This window comes from Cynocephalus volans, chromosome 15 (genome assembly GCF_027409185.1).
Source record: "Cynocephalus volans isolate mCynVol1 chromosome 15, mCynVol1.pri, whole genome shotgun sequence".
NCBI classification, from domain to species: Eukaryota; Metazoa; Chordata; class Mammalia; order Dermoptera; family Cynocephalidae; genus Cynocephalus; species Cynocephalus volans.
In genome coordinates, this window is record NC_084474.1 from 53,901,154 (window position 1) to 53,923,779 (window position 22,626).

General features: G+C 40.6%; 1 pseudogene; it reads right to left on the minus strand.

The window, feature by feature from the left end:
• Positions 1–9,634: 9,634 nt before the first annotated feature.
• On the minus strand, positions 9,635–21,511 carry LOC134363682 (nucleophosmin-like; annotated as a pseudogene).
• Positions 21,512–22,626: the final 1,115 nt, after the last annotated feature.

The following is a 22,626-nucleotide window of genomic DNA, read 5'->3' on the forward strand; positions in this document are numbered from 1 at the left end:
CACGTGCCAGCCGAAGCAGTCAGCTGACCGCGGCGCGCGCCGCTCCGCCTACGTGCGCGCCACTGCGCAGCCGCAGCAGGGCCTCCGGAGAGGAGAGAGGCGGGGCAGGGCGGGAGGCGCAGAGGAGACCTGGAGCGGGGTGGCCAAGGCAGCACCTGGGTGGGTGGGGTTGTCAGCCTCTCCCAGGTTGGCGGGTGGCGTGTGGTCCCCCTCGTGTGGACGTCACCGCCATCGTCCCTAACGTTGTCCCACTACAGGTTTCTGCCGGTCAGAATTTGTCTCCAGTTCCCGACTCGGTCTTTTCCACTCAGAGTTTTCCTCCACAGCCCCGTTTTCTGAGTAGTATCTATAATATTTCACGTCGGTTGATTCACATTTTCCTTGCACTCCACTTCAGCTTAATTTCATAAATGTCCATGGAGCATGTACTGTGCACTAGGAGTTTGTGGTGTTAGTTTGTTTTTAAGGATTATCTACTGGAGTGAATCACTCCTTGCCACAAGAGTTCGTCATCTGGTTCAGGGTTATATGTGGCATGTGATGATCAAATAGTTGAAACCACTTTAGATAATGGGAAACCAGTGAAGGTCTCAGGACAGAGGCATGGACAGGGGAAAGCATATCTTTGGGGAAAAATAGGTAGCAAGCTGCTCTTCCAAACCCTGCATATTTCATTAGCTGGGGAATATAGGTGGTATTATAACTTAAAACATAGAGTTTGAGAAACGGCAATTTAGAGATTTTCTAATTTAATTATTTTAGATTTCCAGATGAGGAAAGTGAAGAACTAAAGGGCACAGAGCTGTTTAGCACGAGGGACTAGACACAGCTGGTGTTAAATTCGGGCTTTCCTACTTACTAGTTGTGTGACCTTACACCTACCTCTAAACTTCAGCTGCTTCATCTGCAAAATGGTGTTAATAATACATACCTTATAGAGGTATTGTGAGGATTAAATGAGTGTGCATTTAGCACAGTGTCTGTCATATAGGTAACACCCAGTAAGTGGTCGCCGTTATTACTATTATAGGACCTAGGTTTTCTAAGTTACCCCTATGCCTTTTCCACTGTGTGTCCCTGCAGAAATTCACTGTGGAATTTCTTAGGGCCTCAGTATTAGGTTGGACAGAAAGTAACAATCAACCAAACTATTTCCAACCTGATGCTTTTCACCTTTTTGGGTGAAGTTCAGACAATTCCAATAATTAATTCCATAACACAGCTTTAGAAACTTGTCAGGAATTTCAGGGGCTTTATCTGACATTACAGAATGAGCCAAAAGGCAAATTTATGTTAGATCTGTGCTGTCTGATAAAACTTTCTGCGATGATAGAAATGTTATTCTGTGCTGTGCATACAGTACCCAGTAGCCCCATGGGGCTATTGAGCACTTGAAATGTGGCTAGTGTGACTTAGGAACTGAATTTTAAAATTTATTTCACTTTAATTAAAATTTAACACCCACATGAGGCTAGTGACAACATCTTCGAATGGTGCAATTATAAGGTGCATTTGATGGTGCATTTGAAATCTCTTGGTTTTTTCATGTTTGTGTGTGGTCTTTCTCATCTCAGATTTTTAATTTCCAAACTCAAGTGCATTTTCTTCTGACCTTGCTCCACTTTCCAACGTCTTAATCATCATGTGATATTTGGGAGGCAGTATAATATAATGCTCTATAAATATTAGTGCTAATTATTAATATGCCTAGATATCTCATTTAAAAGTCTAGCAAATGTGTTAGATATAAGCAGGGCATAATTGCTTTATAATGGTTTCTAACAGTAAGAGACTGTATTTTTACAAAGAAAGAGGAGGGGGTTTCAAGATGGCGGTGGCTGCGGCGGTTGGCGCGGAGTAGCTGAGGTGGAAAAGGCGGCCACTGGGCCTCAGGCAGCCCGGAAACTTGTGGACCTTCCTCTCGCCATCTCTTAAGGGAGGACCGCTGCTGGTGGCCGGTGGTGGGGGCTGACCGCCACTTTGCCCCCGGCAGGAGAGGCTGCCTCATGTACAGGCAAGAGCTTTGAAGTGTGGAGCAGGAAAAGAACTGATTCTTAGCTGCAAAAGCACGTCTCTAAACAGGGAACACGGCACCAGGGCTGCTGTGGATGCAGACAGGATCCCGGAAGCCAGGGCCGCGCTGAAGGCGGCCTGCTGCCCTATTCAGGATTCGAGGTTTCAGGCCGGCATTAAAGAAGATTCCTGGGAGTGCCCGAGCCGCGCCACGGGACCGACTGAACAGCCCAAGGCGGCAGCGGCCGAGAATGGGGAAGGCGACAAACCAGAGGCAGAGAGAGAGCGCCCGACCTGGCACAGCCCTGTGAGTGACCCCTGGCCCAGCCCTGCTCGGGGGGCTGACGCCCACCCGGCTTCTGCCTGCATCACCGGGTCACTCACCGCCCCAGGGCTGCCTCCATTTTCCCAGGTGCTGGCATCTCCGGCCTGGCTCGGCTGCGCTCCTCACTGAGCCTTCCCACTTGCTTGCCCCGGCGCGGGACTTCGCGGGGCCTGCGGTCCAGCCTCCCCTCCCACTCCCTCCGTGGTTCTCTGGCAGGGCGGTGGCGTGGGGCGTCCCCGGCCAGTGTCGGGAGGGCAAGGAAGTACGGGTGGGCCAACTGTCACTCCACCACACCCTGGACTCCGGCCCCCGGTAAACTTCCTGTTACTGGGAGGCAGATATCATCTCTGCGGCCACCAGTTCGGAAAAATGCCTAACCAATTTCTGGTTGGGAATAGTGTGGTAGGAGAGTTCCCAAGTCTGCTTGAACCTGCCGGAGAGCTGGCTTCAGGCGGGCGCTAGACTCGGTCCATGCCGGGGGGATACAAAGGTGAACAAGTCCCAAGAAAGATCTACACAGTGCTACAAAGGCACCCAGAGCGACCAGTCGTCTGTGCCTAGCAGAAACCTGGTAGACTTCCTGGGCGAGGCGGTGCTGAGCAGGGTCTTGAAGGCCCAGCTGATAGACGAGGGTTGCAGAAGACACATCCCAGCCCAGCACAGTGTGAAAAGACTGGGGAGACGTGCGGCCAGGGAGGCGGAGACTCGACAGAAACCACACACCCGGTGGGGTCGCCACTGCACGATCCAACAGCCTGGGCCAGAGCACACGGAACACAGAGAAGTCCTGCACAGGAAGTGAAAGCTCAACAGAGATCACACACCCTGTGGTACGTGATCCACCAGCCCAGCAGAGTCCAAGCTGACCAGAAAGGTGGCTCCCCGGAGAGGCCCAAGACCCAAGGCAACCATACACACAAGGCACTAGAGGGCAACTGAGCAGTCACGGAGGTAGCCATACGAAATTGGCAACCACAGCAACATCTTAGTTAGTCATTAGTCTCAAACCGATGGACTGTGAAACCCCCTGCCACAATGAATAAACATCAAAAAAAAAGATACCAGAAATACAAAAAATCAAGAAAGTACACCACCAAAAGTAAATAAATCTCAAACTCTAGATCCTATAGAACAAGAAGCCCTTGAAAAGACTGACAAGGAATTTCGAGTGATAATTCTAAGGAAAATGAATGAGATACAAGAAAACTCAGCTAGACATCATGATGAAATGAGGAAAAGTATACAGGATCTGAAAGAGGAAATGTACAAGGAAATCAATGTCCTGAAAAAAAATGTAGCAGAACTCGCCAAACTGAAGAAGTTATTCAGCGAAATAAAAAACACAATGGAGTAACCAGCAGACTTGTCGAAGTTGAAGAGAGAACCTCTGAACTTGAAGATGGGCTGTTTGAAATAACACAAGCAGACAAAAAGAAAGACTAAAGAATCAAAGACATTGAAGAAAATCTGAGAGAGATATCAGACAACCTTAAGCACTCAAATATCCGAGTCATGAGTATTCCAGAAGGGGAGGAAAATAGAGATTCCATTGAAAACATATTCAACAAAATAGTGGCAGAAAACTTCCCAGGTATAGGAAAAATCACAGATCTTCAGATCCAGGAAGCTCAACGATCTCCAAACGTATTCAACCCAAAAAGGACTTCTCCAAGACATGTTATAGTCAAATTGGCAAAACTCAGAGACAAAGAGGAATCTTAAAAGCTGCAAGAGAGAAGCGTCAAATCACCTATAAGGGAGCCCCAATCAGGCTAACATCAGACTTTTCATCACAAACCCTAAAAGCTAGAAAGGAATGAGATGATATATTGAAAATACTAAAAGACAAAGATTGCCAGCCAAGAATAATCTACCCTGCAAGGCTATCCTTCCGAAATGAAGGGCAAATAGTATATTTCTCAGACAAACAAAAACTGCGGGAGTTCACTACCACACGACCACCCTTACAAGAAATCCTCAAGGGAGTACTGGGTTTGGTTCCTGAAAAATAACTACCACTGCCATAAAAACCCAAGAAAAATCAAAATGCGCTAGTATAATAAAAATGGCATTCATGAAGAGAAAACAAGCAAACAAAAACACTATCTACAACCTAAGGAACCAACAAACACAGAAACTAAACAGTAAATCAGAAAGCAAGGAACAAAAGACACCTAAGACAACCAAACAACCAATAAAATGCTAGGAATAAATCAACACCTTTCAATAACAACTCTTAATGTAAAAGGCTTAAATTCCCCAATCAAAAGACACAGACAGGCTGACTGGATCAAAAAGGAGGACCCAACTATATGCTGCCTACAAGAGACCCACCTCACCCATAAAGATTCACATAGAATAAGAGTGAAAGGATCAAAAAGATTTACCATGCAAACAGAAAAGAAAAACGAGCTGGAGTAGCTATTCTTATATCTGACAAAAATATTCCTATATCTAAACTAAAAACCATAAAAAGAGAAAATGAGGGACACTACTTAATGATAAGAGGACTGATCCATCAAGAAGACATAACAATCATAAATATGTACGCACCCAATTTTGGAGCAGCTAGATTTATAAAACAAACTCTATTAGACCTAAAGAAGGAAATAGACACTAACACCATAATAGCAGGGGACCTGAACACCCCACTGTCAATATTAGACAGATCATCTAGGCAAAGAATCAGTAGAGAAACACAAGATCTAAACAAGACTCTAGACCAATTGGAATTGGCAGATATCTACAGAACATTCCACCCAACAACCTCATTCTTCTCATCACCACATGGATCATTCTCCAGGATAGATCACATATTAGGTCACAAATCAAGTCTGAATAAATTCAAAAAAATTGGAATTATCCCATGTATCTTCTCAGACCACAATGGATTAAAACTAGAAATTAATAACAAACGAAACTCTGGAAACTACACAAGCACATGAAAATTAAACAGCATTCTACTTAATGACATATAGGTCCAAGAAGAAATCAAGCAGGAAATCAAAAAGTTTATTGAAACTAATGAAAACAATGATACATCATACCAAAACCTGTGGGATACTGCAAAAGCAGTATTGAGGGGAAAATTTATTGCATTAAACGCTCACTTCAGAAGAATAGAAAGATGGCAAGTGAACAACCTAACACTTCACCTTAAAGAACTAGAAAAACAAGAACAATCCAAACCTAAAGTTAGCAGACGGAAAGAAATCATTAAGATCAGAGCAGAACTGAATGAAATTGAAAACCAAAAAACCATTCAAAAGATCAACGAATCAAAAAGTTGGTTTTTTGAAAAGATAAATAAAATTGACAAACCACTAGCATGGCTAACAAAAAAAAGAAGAGAGAAGACTCAAATAACAAAAATTAGAAATGAAAAAGGCGATATTACAACTGATTCATCTGAAATACAAGGAATCATTCGAGACTACTATAAACAACTATACGCCAACAAATTTGAAAATCTGGAGGAAATGGATAAATTTCTGAACACACACAAGCTCCCAAAACTGAACCGTGAAGACGTAGAAAATTTGAACAGACCAATAACAATAAAGGAGATTGAAGCTGTTATCAGAAGGCTCCCAACAAAGAAAAGCCCAGGACCAGATGGATTCACAGCAGAATTTTACCAAACATTCAAAGAGGAATTGACACCGATTCTTTACAAACTATTCCAAAAGATTGAAACGGACACAACTCTCCCAAACTCATTCTATGAAGCAAACATCATCCTGATACCAAAACCAGGTAAAGATATAACCAAAAAAGAAAACTACAGGCCAATATCCTTGATGAATATAGATGCAAAAATCCTCACTAAATTACTAGCAAACAGAATACAGCAACACATACGTAAAATTATTCATCACGATCAAGTGGGATTCATCCCAGGGATGCAAGGTTGGTTCAACATACGCAAATCAATAAATGTGATACACCATATTAATAAACTCAAACACAAGGACCATATGATCATCTCTATAGATGCTGAAAAAGCATTTGATAAAGTTCAGCACTCATTCATGACAAAGACCCTCTATAAGTTAGGTATAGAGGGAAAGTATCTCAACATAATTAAAGCCATATATGCCAAACCCACTGCCAATATCATCCTGAATGGGGAAAAGCTGAAAGCTTTTCCTTTAAGAACAGGAACTAGACAAGGATGCCCACTCTCACCACTGCTATTCAACACAGTGTTGGAAGTACTAGCCAGAGCAATCAGAGAAGAGAAGGAAATAAAGGGCATTCAGATTGGAAAAGATGAAGTCAAACTGTCCCTGTTTGCAGATGACATGATCCTATATATCAAACAGCCTAACACCTCTACAAAAAAACTGCTGGAATTGATGAATGAATTCAGCACAGTAGCAGGATACAAAATCAACACACAAAAATCAGTAGCATTTCTTTTCTCCAATAGTGAACATGCAGAAAGAGAAATCAAGAAAGCCTGCCCATTTACAATAGCCACCAAAACAATAAAATACTTAGGAATTGAGTTAACCAAGGAGGTGAAAAATCTCTATAATGAGAACTACAAGCCACTGCTGAGAGAAATTAGAGAGGATACAAGAAGATGGAAAGATATCCCATGCTCTTGGATTGGAAGAATCAACATAGTGAAAATGTCCATACTACCCAAAGTGATATACAAATTCAATGCAATCCCCATCAAAATTCCAAAGACATTTTTCTCAGAAATGGAAAAAACTATCCAGACATTTATATGGAACAATAAAAGACCACGCATAGCCAAAGCAATGCTGAGCAAAAAAAATAAAGCTGGAGGCATAACTCTACCTGACTTTAAGCTATACTACAAAGCTATTATAACCAAAACAGTATGGTACTGGCATAAAAACAGACACACTGACCAATGGAATACAATAGAGAATCCAGAAATCAACCCACACACTTACTGTCAGCTGATCTTTGACAAAGGCACCAAGCCAATTCAGTGGCGAAGGGACTGCCTCTTCAGCAAATGGTGCTGGGATAACTGGATATCCATATGCAGGAGAATGAAACTAGATCCATACCTCTCACCGTATACTAAAATCAACTCAAAATTGATTAAGGATTTAAATATACACCCTGAAACAATAAAACTTCTTAAAGAAAACATAGGAGAAACACTTCAGGAAATAGGACTGGGCACAGACTTCATGAATACGACCCCAAAAGCACGGGCAACCAAAGGAATAATGAAGAAATGGGATTATATCAAACTAAAAAGCTTCTGCACAGCAAAAGAAACAATGAAAAGAGTTAAAAGACAACCAACAGAGTGGAAGAAAATATTTGCAAAATATATATCTGACAAAGGATTAATATCCAGAATATATAAGGAACTCAAACAACTGTACAAGAAGAAAACAAGCAACCCAATTAAAAAATGGGCAAAAGAGCTAAGTAGGCATTTCTCTAAGGAAGATATACAAATGGCCAAGAGACATATGAAAAAATGCTCAACATCACTCAGCATCCAGGAAATGCAAATCAAAACCACATTGAGATACCATCTAACCCCAGTTAGGATGGCTAAAATCCAAAAGACTATGAACGATAAATGCTGGCGAGGCTGCGGAGAAAAAGGAACTCTCATACATTGTTGGTGGGACTGCAAAATGGTGCAGCCTCTATGGAAAATGGTATGGAGGTTCCTCAAACAATTGCAGATAGATCTACCATACGACCCAGCTATTCCACTGTTGGGAATATACCCAGAGGAATGGAAATCATCAAGTCGAAGGTATACCTGTTTCCCAATGTTCATCGCAGCACTCTTTACAATAGCCAAGAGTTGGAACCAGCCCAAATGCCCATCATCGGATGAGTGGATACGGAAAATGTGGTACATCTACACAATGGAATACTACTCAGCTATAAAAATGAATGAAATACTGCCATTTGCAACAAAATGGATGGACCTTGAGAGAATTATATTAAGTGAAACAAGTCAGGCACAGAAAGAGAAATACCACATGTTCTCACTTATTGGTGGGAGCTAAAAATTAATATACAAATTCACACACACACACACACACACAAACGGGGGGGGGGAAGAAGATATAACAACCACAATTATTTGAAGTTGATACGACAAGCAAACAGAAAGGACATTGTTGGGAGGGAGGGGGGAGGGAGAAGGGAGGGAGGTTTTGGTGATGGGGAGCAATAATCAGCCACAATGTATATCGACAGAATAAAATTTTAAAAAATTAAAAATAAATTTAAAAAAAAAAAGAAGAAGAAGCCTGCGTCTCCTTTTTCTTTTTTTTTTTTGGCAATTTGTCAACATTAATTTTATTTTTTAAATATATCATATGTTAACAATTTCACCTCAATTTTTTGGCATTAGAAAGGTGAATATCTTAGGTATCTAAACTGATTCTTTCCTATCATAGTTTAACAAATTATAAATTTTTAATTTTTTAAAAACATTTACAGTAATTGTACATATTTATAAGATACAGTGTGATATTTGAATACATGCATACAATGTGTAATGATCAAATCAGTGTGGTTAGCATATCCATCCCCTCAAATCTATCATTTCCTTGTGTTGATAACATTCAAAATCCTCTCTTTCACCTTTTGAAAAACTACAATGACTTATTGTCTACTATAGTTACCCCTCAGTGCTATGGAAAGCTAGAACTTATTCCTCCTGTCTAGCTGTAATTTTGTATCCCTTGACCAACCTCGTCCTCCCCGCCCCCCCAGTAACCACTATTCTACTCCTTACTTCTCTGAGGTCAACTTTTGGGGAAGCTCACTTTGTAAAAGCACACTAGGTGTCTTAAGTATGGAACAAGCATGCCACACCTTTTCCTCCATTTCCAGCTGTCTAAATACTACCCAACTGGAAGCACCTTCTAAGCTTAAAACACTCATAAGAGGAATAAAGATTTTTTTTTCCTTATAACTTTTTCAAGGGAAAAAATAAAATTTATGTTTTAATTTAACTTTACTAAAATACTGAGTTTATTTTACTTGTATATTTTTGTCTCCCTACCATTTCCATTTGTCTGACCACTGCTACTACTATGTACTGTTATAACATTCCATACATTCTTAAAACTAAGCAAAGGGTAGAGTTGCATTTATAAAAACTAAACTGGCATTTTGGACAGTACATTCTTGGCAATGAAACCTGAACAACACTTACCAAACACAGTGGGGAAAGCTCTCACTCTGCATTGTAAAAAGGACAGTCCAATATAAACTGTTACAGAAATGAAATAAGGCAGAAAATTTTAACATACTATTTAAACTAGTTTCTTAAAGAGACTTCTTCCACTGCCAGAATAGACTCCTGGTCAGTCATCCAGAAGCAATTCTTCAAACAATTGATGAACTTGGCTTCCATTTTGGGAAAAGAACCAACTTTTTCTATACTTGCTTGCATCTTTGCTTTAATGTCTTTTACAGAACTAGGTCCTTTTGGTGTTTTGGGAGTTCTTCCCTGCTTTTTGAAGGATTCTTGACCTTTTGATGTTGGTGTTGATAGTTTTGAGTTTTTAACATTCTGGTTTGATTTTTGTGCATTTTTTGGCTGGAGTATCTCATTTGGATTTCTTCACTGGGGCTTTTTCTTCAGTTTTCTCCTCATCAAAATCATCATCATCATCTTCATCAGCAGCAAGTTTTACTCTCTTCTATGGAAAACACTACCACTTCCAGGAGCAGATTGCTTTCCAGGTATACTTACAAGTTTCGTACCTTCTTCCTCTTCATCTTCTGACTCTGCATCTTCCTCCACAGCTACTAAGTGCTGTCCACTAATCTGTATAGGCCCTGATCGACACTTGAATTATAATACCAGAAGTGGTGTTATTTCAAAGCCCCCCAGTGAAACCACTGGATGTACAGGCATTTTCAAATTTAATTGGACTGCCTTCATAATTCATTGCCTCTGCTTCAACAATGTGCAATTCATTCTTTACACCAAGCCCCTAAACTGACTGTTCTTAAAGATAACTTGTGCTCATTTTCATCATTACCCACCTTAAAGTGATAATCTTTGTTGGCCTTTAGTTCCCAACTGGAAAGGTAGTTCTGAGGTCTCAGGAGGCTTATGTCCATGTTCATCAACTCTTTTATACACAGGTGGGAGAGAAGGAGGACAGAGATAAAATGACTGTGTTCCAGATAACCCACCACATAGCACAGAATCACACCAGCATAACGTTTTTAAATTAAACAAAATGGGGAAAGTGTTTGAAACAAATAATACAATAGGATTTACAATGCTCTTTCACTCCAGTATAATATAAAGATATCTTGAAAGTTGGTACTGGTATTCCCTTTAGGAAAGGAAGTATCCTTGCTTGAGAAAATACCTTGATAAACCAGTAGAGTGGAAGGTAAACAGAGCTTGGGTAAATGGAGACAAAGAAACCAAAGAGACAACTAAATTAGTCTCCATTGGAACAGAAATTGGGGGGTGGAAAGGTGAGAAGAAGCCATAGGGATGTTAAGGAAAAAGAGAAGAGAAAGATGAAAGCATTATGTGACAAAGGACTTCTGCAAAGAAGGTTGTTTAGAACTCCATTTGAGATTTCTTCAGTTGCTGTAATGTAAATCCTTTGCCACCTGCCCTAACCTTTAATAAAGCCTAAGCTTAAATGCTTCATGTGACTATTTTTTTTGGTAGAAATTAAGGATATCTAGGTTACATTATATAAAGAGCTCAGCAAACTGATAAGAATACTAAGACTCTGACAGACAAATGAGCAAAAATCACAAACAACTGAGAAAAGAAGAAATACCACTGGCTGAAATATATGGAGGAAATGTTCACTATTACTAGTGCTCAAAAATATATATAAAACAACATAAATATGTATAAATATAAATAAATAAAATTTTAAAATAAGTATAAATAAGAACTTATAATAACAAAGATAGAAGCATACATATAATAGCTGATGCCAGTGAGGGCGTGGTAAGATAAACTCTCTTACACTGCTAGTGGAAATGTAAATTGGTATAATTTTTATGATAAGCAATTTGACAGTATGGACAAGAAGTCTTAAAAATGTTCATTCCTCATTAGAGTGGAAATAATTCAAAAGATAGGATGATACTTATGCAAAATATATTCATTTCATCATTATTTATTTCATCAACAATTCTTATTAAAGATTTAGTTGAAGAACTAAGCCCCTGTTACAGTGAAGTGCTGAAAATGGTGTGAGGTTTATATCTTGAATTTTTAGAGTTTAATGCTCAGGGTTAATGAATAGAATATATTAGACCAGTGGTTCTCAACCAGAGAATATGTGGTGATGTCTGGAGACATTGTTGGTTGTGTTATGGTTTGACTTGTCCCCCAAAAAGCATGTAATGAAAACTTAATCCTCAATGTAACAATGTTGGAAGGTGGGGCCTAATGAAAGGTGTTTAGGTCATGAGGGCTGTACCCTCGTGACTGAATTAATCCTGATTATAAAGAGGCTGTGGCCCTTCTAACTTGGACTTCCCAGCCTCCAGAACCATGAAACAAATAAACTTTTATTGTTTATAAATTATCCAGTCTGTGGTATTCTGTTAAAGTAGCACAAAACAGGGCTGGCCCGTGGCTCACTTGGTAGAGTGAGGTGCTGATAACACCAAAGCCGTGGGTTCGGATCCCTATATAGGGGTGGCCGGTTAGCTCACTTCAGAGAGTGTGGTGCTTACAACACCAAGTCAAAGGTTAAGATCCCCTTACCAGTCATCTTTAAAAAAATTTAAAAATGTAGCACAAAACAGACTAAAACAGGTTGTCACAACCTGGAGGGAGGGTATCAAGTGGGCAGAAGGCAGGGATGCTGCTAAACATCCTACAGTGCATAGCACAGCCCCTAAATAGAATTAGCTGATCCAAGCCTGGTACTAGAACCATGATATTCACAGATTCCCAAGTCTGTGATTACCAACGTGGTATATAATACCCTCAGTTGGTATCTGTAAAATTAAGAGAACAATAGACCTTTATTATTGAGAATAAAATGGAATCATGTAATAAATTATAGTCACATTCACATGCAAAAATGCCCAACATCACTATGCACAGTGAAAGAAACAATTAACAGAGCAAAAAAACAACATACAGAGTGGGAGAAAATATTTGTAAACTGTGCATTTGACAAAGGATAAATACCCAGAGGTATTTACAAGGAACTCAAACAACTTAACAGTAAAAAAAAAAAAGAAAACAACCCAATTTTTAAAAAGTGGGCAAATGAGCCAAATAGGCATTTCTGAAAGGAAGATATACAAATGGCCAACAGACACATGAAAAAATGTTCAAAATTACTAAGCATCAGTGAAATGCAAATTAAAACCACATTGAGCTATCATCTCACCCCAGTTAGACTGGCTGTTGTAAAAAAGTTGGACAATAACAAATGCTGGTGAGGATTCAGAGAAAGGGAAACCCTCCTATACTACTGGTGGGACTGTAAATTGGTGCAGCCATTATGGAAACAGTATGGAGTTTCTTCAAATGACTACAGAGAGAACCACCATACGAAGCAGCAATTCCACTGGGAGTATATACCCAAAGGAATGGAAATCATGTTGAAGGGATACCTGCATTCCCTTGTTTACTGCAGCTCTATTTACAATAGCCAAGAGTTGGAACCAACCTAAATGTTCATCAACAGACAACTGGATAAGGAAAATGTGGTATATATACATAATGGAAATACTACTCTGCCATAAAAAAAAAGAATGATATAATGCCATTTTCAGCAACTGGATGAACTTAGAGAAAATTATGTTGAGTGAAATAAGCCAAGTACAGAAAGAGAAATATTGCATGTCCCCACTCATAAGTGGGAGAAAAAGAAAGAAAGAAAGAAAAAAAAAAAGAAAGAAAGAAAGAGAAAGAAAGAAACAATCACAATAATTCACTGAACTTTCAAAAGGAGAGAACAGAACTGAGGCCACCAGAGGTGGGAAAGGCGGATTAGCAAGAAATTGTTAAAGGGCCACAAAAAATGATTACATCGTATAATGCTGAATATGCTAATTATCCTGATTTAAGCATCACATATTGCACTCAGGTATTGATATTCAATGCTCTGCCCCACAGATATGTACAATTATGTTTCAATTAAAAAAAATTATAGTTACATTGACACTTTGAGATGTCACCTATGCTCACCAACTAGCTAAGAGATTGGCTCCTATATGCCAGCCTCGTAGTGAATTCCTGACTTACAGTCATAAATTTCTACATATCATGGCCCTTGCTTGAGAAGAATAGAAACAGAAAAATTTTATGTCAATAAATGCCAAGTATTTAATAACAGCTTTTACAGACATGTTTTTAAACATTTATTCCTGTTACCCTGTAATTGTTAATAACTGGAAAACACAGACTAGCAAAAGAAGAAAATAAACATTGCCCGTTATTCCCCATTATTCTATCACTCAGGGAAAATCATCTGGGTATATCTCTCAAGAATATTTCTATTCATGTGCATGCACATATGCAACCTGTGCCATGGGCTCAGTAAGTTAGTAAGTGGCAGATGTGAATTCTGAACCCAGGCTTTCTGGCTCTTTACATGTCCATGTTCTTAACATGGACCCATGTCCTCTGTAGTATAAAACCTGTCTCTCACTGTTTATTAGACATACTCCTTTTACACTCTGAATTTTCATGGTACTCATGGCATTTAGCTAATTTAACTTACATTACATTTTATCAGCCTTACCAAAACTACCTTTTACTCAGAATCTTGAATATGAGTTGTATATGGTAAATATTCAATAGGATGTAGTTGAGGGCTGGCCGGTGCTCACTTGGGAGAGCCTCATGCTGATAACACCAAGATCAAGGGTTCAGAACCCCATACTGGCCAGCCGCCAAAATACACACACACACACACACACAAAACAACTTGAGGTAGTTGAACAGATTTATAAAGCAAATGAAAGGTCAGATTTCAATTTTATGACTGAGGGAGGGGAAGGGGTGTTATCTGACTGATTACACTTGTCAGTCCCTTTCTTCTGTTCTCTGCCCCTGAACTATTAGAAATCATCTTTGTCAGTATCTCCCTAGAGATGATATGAAATCTTAGGAGCAGGAAATATTTATAAAAATGGGAAAATAAAATATTTTTTTAGAGCAGTTCTGCCCTCCCACTTTTATTTCAGGATTTTGTTCCCTTTATTACTACTTTCTAATTTGCTCAATCCAGCCTTAAATGACACAGTGGAAAAGATTTTGAACCACTGTTCTGGACTAAGAAGTGGTTGCCCATGGACTAACTCTATTTAATTTTCATCCTATTTACACTAATAGACTAAAAGTGACAGCCCAGAAAGTTGGTATTTGGTAGTCATTGTGTACCAATCCATTTAGGGAAAAAAAAGGGATGTATTTAATAATTACGAATGTCATCTCTTCAGTCCCCTATTTATTGTTACATCTAATTCCTGAATTTACAAACATACATCTTTCAAGATAGTTAATAAAACACAGGGCAATTGAGGCAATTGATTTATTGAATGGGGGACATGTGGCAAAAAAATTATCAACAGAATAAGGAACACACATTTTAAATGCCCTTTGAGTGCTTCTCGGCCCTTACTATTTTGTTGGAAGTCTTTATTTATGCGACTATTTCAATAAGCTTAATGAATTTTTCTCCATGAAATAAAAAAACCACACCATTTTGATTATAGAAACAGCATAAACTGTAACTTACTAAACCCCAATGGTATCTCATTCAGTGCATACTAGTGTGCTTCTCCAATTCTTAATATTCACATATATTGATATTATTACTTACTCATTCTTTGACTTCAGATTCTGAAGATTTCCTTTCAGGTTACTGTATGCATATGCCTAAGATTTCAGGTCATTATCAATCTGAGTTACACCCTTCAAAAAATAAAAGGAAGAGAAATAGGCAAAATTCCCCTAAATCTCCCTCTATTGATACAATTAAAGTAGCTGAACTTTATTTATTTTTTTGGCAGCTGGCTGGTACAGGGATCTGAACCCTTGACCTTGGTCTTATAACCCCACACTCTAGCCAGCAAGATAAACGGCCAGCCCTGAACACTCATTTTAAATGCCCTTTGAACACTCATTTTAAATGCCCTTTGAACACTCATTTTAAATGCCCTTTGAGTACTTTTTGGCCCTTCTTATTTTGTTGAATGTCTTTATTTATGTGACTGTTGTTGAGAAACAATTCTTCGTGGATCTCTCACATTTTTGCCTGTCTTGTGAGTAGAGGCATTGACTGCCTTTGTTCCAGATTATCTTTTCAAGGATGTTTGTACAGCAAACAGCATTGGAAGATAGGGACAATGTCTCCCTCTGGAGCAATGGACAGCCACACCTACTATACAGTATAAAAGACTTGGGTGCCCTAAGGTCAGGGTTCCTCTTCTGTAATGAAACTGTGTGTCCAGGCATCCAACTGGGCCCATCCATGTCCCCTTTGTGGGAAGGGGAGGCAAGGGGGACTGATGCTGCTTGCCACGCTATACATAAGTCTTTTGTCTCCAACCAGGGTCTGGTCTCTGCTACCAGCACCCATGAAACTGTGATAGGCCAGGCTAACTTGTAGGGTGAAATCTCAGACCAAAGTTCTTGACAGTGTTGATGACAAGAATGAGATACATTAGAGACATAGTGTTGTGGAAGAGAAACAACAAGAACCTCACAGGCCAATTAATGGAATTTGAGGGAAGTCCATGAGAATTGATAGTAAGCCAGATTGTATGGTTCTCTGGGAGTCAGCTGTAGGCTAAATTGCATGGTCTGCTGAGCAATAAATGGCCCTCCGTTCTGCTGCCAGTTAATGAGGAGGCACTGGGGAGGTGGTTGCAGGCCATGTAGTCTCCAAGACTCCTAACGGGGCCATGGTTGTTACTAACTCTCCTCATCATTCTAGCAACCAGCCTCAGGTCTGGCCTTTCTAATGACTAGTACTGATATTTGTCTTGGGTAGGCAGAAGGTCCCACTCCACCCCCCAATCCAACTATGGTTACAGAGATCATAAGGATAATGACCACTTGGTGGAGTACACTGCTCGCAAGTCCCCCGACAGTGGCCCAGGTGGGTCAAAGTGGTGGGGACATAATAAGTTGCTGTAAGTTTATAAAAATGTCCTTCTCTCTCTCTCATGACTTCCAGGTTAAAGGTCTGGATGACAGTAGGAAATGATTAGAAAAAAAGTGAAGTAATAGTTAGCAGAATGGGACACACTGATGTTGTGATGGAGGGAGAACCACCCAGCACCTGCAGAAGTAACACCTTAGCCCTCAGCAGACGTGGGCAGGGAGGGCAGGACCTTAGATTTGTCTTTCAGAATCATCCCTAGAGCCTTCCTCAGGAAGGAAACATCTCAGGAGTGTGATTCTCCTAAACTGTTGCAAGCACCTTAAATGTAACTCGCTGCTGGGTCTGCCATCTCTCCCCAGGTGGCCGTAACCAGGGTTTGATCATCATTCCCTTTAACCTTACCGAGAAGCCTATCTGAAGCAGGAGGAAATGGCCCCAGGTCCTGCACCTCCCACACAAAACACCTGCCAGCACCTCTGGATGTCTTCCCCAGCCTAGCCATTGCTTAGTCATTCCATAGGGTGGATAAATGTCACCAGGCTGGTGGCAAGGACAAACAGAATTTGAGATGACTGCCACTAAACAGTTCTTTCATAAAAAAAGAACTAAACTCAATTATTCAAAGTGATCTGAGAACTCTAAGATTTAACAGCTGGTTGGGAGGCCATGTTGTTGGCACTGTTGATCTGTGCTCCCTGAACAATGTAGATCCCATGGTGGGGAGGGGGGGGCAACAGTTGCAAACATTTTTTTCTTGGCACCTGGCCGGTACAGGCATCTGAATCCTTGACCTTAGTGTTACAAGACTGTGCTCTAACCAATTGAACTAACTGGCCAGCCCTAACAACACTTTCTTTCCAGGACTGCCATGTGTACCCCAGGACTGTATGAAAGCCAGGCATTATCTTGACTCTCTCCCCAAAACACGGCGACTTGTACCTTAGGAGTGATGATAAGAGACCTTCACGTATATATCATTAGTATCACATTATGGAGATTTCTCCAAAATGAAGCTTCCTTTGATTACCTGGAGGAACTCCCCAAAGGGATAAGGGATTCATTATTTATTCACAATTGGTGGCCAGTTATTGCCACAATGGAAGTCATCCAGTTAGAAAAAGCACTATAAAATTTGTCCCTGACTTTAGTTGAAGTGGTCGATAATACCAACTTGACCCTGGAAGGCATTCAGGTTAGGACAGGTGTGTTACTGGTGATGGAGCTTCTTTAAACTTCTTCCTTATGGACCAAAGCAGAGGAATCGGTACAAATGCTAACACATCCTGTTGTGCCTACATTAAGATTTGGGCCAAGGGGGAAAGGTCAATACAGAAACTTAAGGAGAGAGCCCCCTGACTTAAGTTAGACCCCAGTGGTTTATGGGATTTGTTCAACAGGTTGATCCTGAGACCCTGGAAGGCATATTTGAGGGTGGCCTCCTCCTGCTGCTTAGTTTACTTTGACAGAAGTCTTAATAAGATGCTGTATGTGACAAATTAAACAGATTTAGTCCCAGCCTCTGTCAGGTTAATCATAGTGGCCAATGGAGTGGTATATTTATGGCAAAATTCACCAGTAGCCAAGACAGTGTATAAACGAGGGGTGGAAATTATTGGGAGACAATATTCCATGGGTTTCTTGCATTTCTGCTTTTGTTCTGGACTCTCTTTTCAAGGATGTTTGCATAACAGTGTTGGAAGACAGAGATAGTATCTCCCCCACAACAAAGGGCAGAAAAGTTGTTTTTTAAACAAATATTTGAGAATAGTTTTAGATTTACAGAAAAGTTGTGAAGATAGCAGAGAGTTCTCATATACACTATACTCAGTTTCCACTATCATTAACATCTTACATTAGTATGGTACATTTGTCTAGGTAAGCTTTTATAACATCCAATCTGAAAGAGTCAGGTTCCCTAAGCTCAGGGTTGCTCTTCTGTCATGGAGCCCTCTGTGTGTCTGAACATCCAACTGGGTTCATCCACATCAACACTGAGGGCTTCAGAGGCGAAGGAAACTGACATATATAATTACAGTCATGTTGCTTACAATACCATGAGTAATAAAGTCCTTTCTCTCTGTCCCAGGAGACTCCTGTCTTATACCAGCATGCACTAAAATATGGTAGACTAACTTGTTAGATTGCAAGCAAGGTAAAATCCAAAACCCTTCACAGTTTTTGGCGATCGCCCCCGCCCCCCACCACCACTAACTCCCCACATGACTGTAAGTTCCTTGAAGGCACGGAGCAAGTTCCTGTTAGATAAATACATATTGAACTGAACTACAATGGACTAATAATTTATTTTAACAATTGTGTAGAGTGAATTTGAGCCCACAGGTCAGGCTGATTTCTGTATAGAATGTGGTTATATCAATCACCTTTGCTTATTAATTGAAGGGGAATAGAACATGCTACACAGGTCCATGGAGTAAAGCAATCATTGGTTGGAGTGAAGATGAGAGAAAAGTGGAGAGTTTCAGGAGTTGGACAGGTGAGAACTAACTGCAAGGCATGGGAGAAGTCTAGAACAACTAATAAAGCCTGGTGTCCAGAGGATGCTGGAACAGACCTCAAGTATTGTGGTCATGTGGCTGTGAGGGCACGAGGAGGACTGCAACTCCAAGTATGTCATGTCTGCCTACCACAGTGATGGGCAGTTCTGGCAGACCTGGAGGGAGGTCCATGAGCTCTTGGAAGGCCCCTGGTTCCTGGCCTGGAGTTGAGCAGTAGGATTCTAGTCCTGAACAGCAGCAAAAGGCACACAGGATGCAGGACCTGGATTCTAGAGTAAGGATGCTCAAACAGGGTGCGGATGGACTTAGAAAAGTAAAATTAATATTATAATATCACTTTGGGGGTGGGAGGTAGACACAATGTGTTTAACACAAATTGTAGAAATTAACACCCGACAAAATATTCTTGGCATAACTGATTCTCTGGGAGGCAAGGGGCAGAAGAGTTTTATCATTATCAGAAGGACAGGTGGGGGCCAACCACGTGGCGCACTCGGAAGGGTGCGGCGCTGGGAGTGCAGCGACGCTCCGTCTCGGGTTCGGATCCTACATAGGGATGGCCGGTGCGCCCACTGGCTGAGTACTGGTCACGAAAAAGACAAAAAAAAAAAAAAGAAGGACAGGTGGGCTCAATAAAAGGGAGAAAATCACTGTCTTAGAGGCACAGGGAGAGGCAGGTACTCGATGCCATGAGTGAGGTGGGGCCGGCTCTGCCACATGATAATGTGTATGAATCTCAGTGTTCTCACCAGTAACCCTCCACCCCATGAGCTTATTAGCAGGATTAAATGAAATAACATACACAGAACGCTAGCCGTAATAATCATTATAATTTTTATGAATAGAACTGGGATACGAGGAAGAGAATTGAGTCTCAAAAAGGCAGTATCCAACTTACCAGAACAGAGGCACCTGGTCAGTTGGGCACAAGGGTGATAGTCTTGAATCTCAGCATGGTGAGCTAGAGGGCCTTGCATCTCTGCTCCCGAAAGGTGGGCCTCAGAGGCTGGAGCAGAGGCCTGAGCTTCCAGGAAAAGAACTACTGCAGAAACAACACAAGCAGTCTAAGAACTGCATGAACAATCACACCTATTTTCTATTTGAACAGAGAGATACACCCACACTTTTAACTTAACTTTTAAAAAGTAAATTATCATCACTGAACACCCAGATTGCACTAAAACAATCCCTACATTAATAACACCCTAAAAATATCAGTTTACTTGCAAAGCATCTAGATATAGCTAATACTGCATAAAAGCATATGAGATAAACTTATAAATTTTAAAAAATCCCATGAAATTAAATTCAGCTTATGTGACACCACCAAATCCATCACTGCAAAATTTAAAAAAAAAATTTTCCCCCCTGGTTCCACAATTTACTAAGCTGTATGGTCCTGAGAAAATATCAGGTTTCTAGCCTGTTTTTATTAATAAAATTAATAAAAATTAATATTAGCACTTCATAAATTTTGAGGCGTGAGATAATGGAAGTGAGAGTGCTTTAAATTACAATTGCTATGTATTATGATTATGGCTCTGGCCAGTTAGCTCAGTTGCTTAGAGCGCAGCCTTATAACACCAAGGTCATGGGTTCGGATGAATTTGAGATGTAAATTCACCTTTTCCTCTTCAGTCAATAGCTTTAGGCCCAGAAGGGAAAAATTGCACAATCCTTTGTACATATGGTTCTTTGATAAGAACTATGAAACAAATGTTTTGTGGATCCTATAAACCACTTTACAAATAACAGAAGGTAACCTCTAGTTCTCCAATTTGATGATTCCCTAAATGATTTAAGTGGGGGGTGGGGGAAGGGTACTAAATCTACCTACCCCAACCATACCTCTACCGCCACTTTCCCTAACACCAGCAGAGCTTGTACTGGAAACCCCTGGAATTCTTGTTAAAAATGAAGATAACTGGGGCCTGTGAGAAACACTGAATCCAAATTTTGGAGGCTGTGGCCTAGGTATCTGCATTTTAACAGGCCCTCACTAAATTTGATAAATCATTGTACTCCTCGCTGAGCAGTCATTCTTCTGAACCTCTGTGGCATGGCTATGCTATTCATTTAGCGTCTAAGGTGCACTAGTACGTATTCACTCATCCAACAAATATTCTTAGGTGCTTAACGTGTGTCCAGCACCACACTAAAAACTCTGTTATTTTTTAGTGTGCCTACCAATAACTAGATTAAAAGGCCCTTTCAGATAGGGATCCTAAGTAAGCATTTTTTGTAGTCCTAGAAATTGATAATGAACGTACTTCCTAGCAGAATCCCAGCTTTCTTCAGGGACCCATCTGTACAGCCAAGTATTTCAGAGGAAACTGTCAGGAATCCTTCTGACGTCTGAAGGCAATGCCATTTCCCTTGCCAATGACTGCTTCAGGTATACTTGCATGTGACTCAATTTTGGACAATGAGGCATGAAGGCAAGTCTTCGGGGAGGCTTCTGTAAAGTTTCCTCGTCCTAGGAGAGAACTGCAGGAGGAGGTGTTCTCTCTTTCCCTCCAGATCGTCATGCTTCTGTTATGAGCTTCAACCGCTGCAGCCATCTTGCTAACTCCTTGTTCCCCTGGGGATAGCAGAGAGGAGAAATGGAAAAAACCTGGGTCATTAATTACTTTGTTGAGCTGCCAATCGATCAACTGCAAAGTCTGCTCTGCCTCAGGACTTCCAATTCATTGTTAACACAGTTTGAGACTGTTTCTGTATTTATATCAAAAGCATCCTAATTGAGGCTCAGTAAATGTTGGTTTGAGAAGTTGACAATAATGTGAAAAATGAAATGATAGAATTACCATCTTCAAAGATGGTGCTACTGACCATGATTTAAGATTTGTGGGGGGCTGGCTGGTTAGCTTAGTTCGTTAGAGCATGGTGTTATAACACCAAGGTCAATGGTACGGATGCCTGTTCTGGCCAGTGTAGAGTTAAGTGACTTTGTCAGAATCCTGCCAACGTAGCCAATTGTCGGGTTACAGCAAAAGCTAAGTGCCTACACCAATTGTATCGTTAAAGCAATTCATAACTAAAGCCAAAACATTTCATTATTTTAGTTACACTAGGTTTTCCATTTGTATTGTCCGGGCTAAGGGTTAGAGCCCACAGACCCTTCAAACCGTACAGCTACATGACTATGCCAGTTGTCGAACTGGGGAAGTCATACTGTAGTGGATTGAATTATGTCCCCCCAAAACTTGCTGAAGCTTGAATTGTGTTTCCCAAGTGTTATGTATTGGAAACTTAGCTCCCACTGTGACTGTTAAGAGGGTGGGAAATCCTATGATGGTAATTGTAAGGTGGGGCCTTGAAGAGGTGATTGGGTTATAGGACCAAGCAGTAGTGAGTGGATTAAAAATGATGGTCAGGTATGTGGTTCTGAGGACTTTAAAAGAAGAGGAGAGTCTGTCTCTCTCTGCTTCCACCATCTTGCAATGTGAGACTGACACCTGGGTCACTGTTGCCCCCACCAGATGGACTGTTTCCCAGCCTCAGAAACTGTAAGCAATAAATTTTGTTTTTCTTTATAAAATACCCAGTTCCATGTATTTTGTTATAAGCAACACAAAAGAACTAATACAATAACTAAAGCCAAAATGTTTCATTAGTTATACTGTTTCTACTTGTATTGTCAGGGCTAGGGCTCAGGCCCTTCAAACCCATTGTA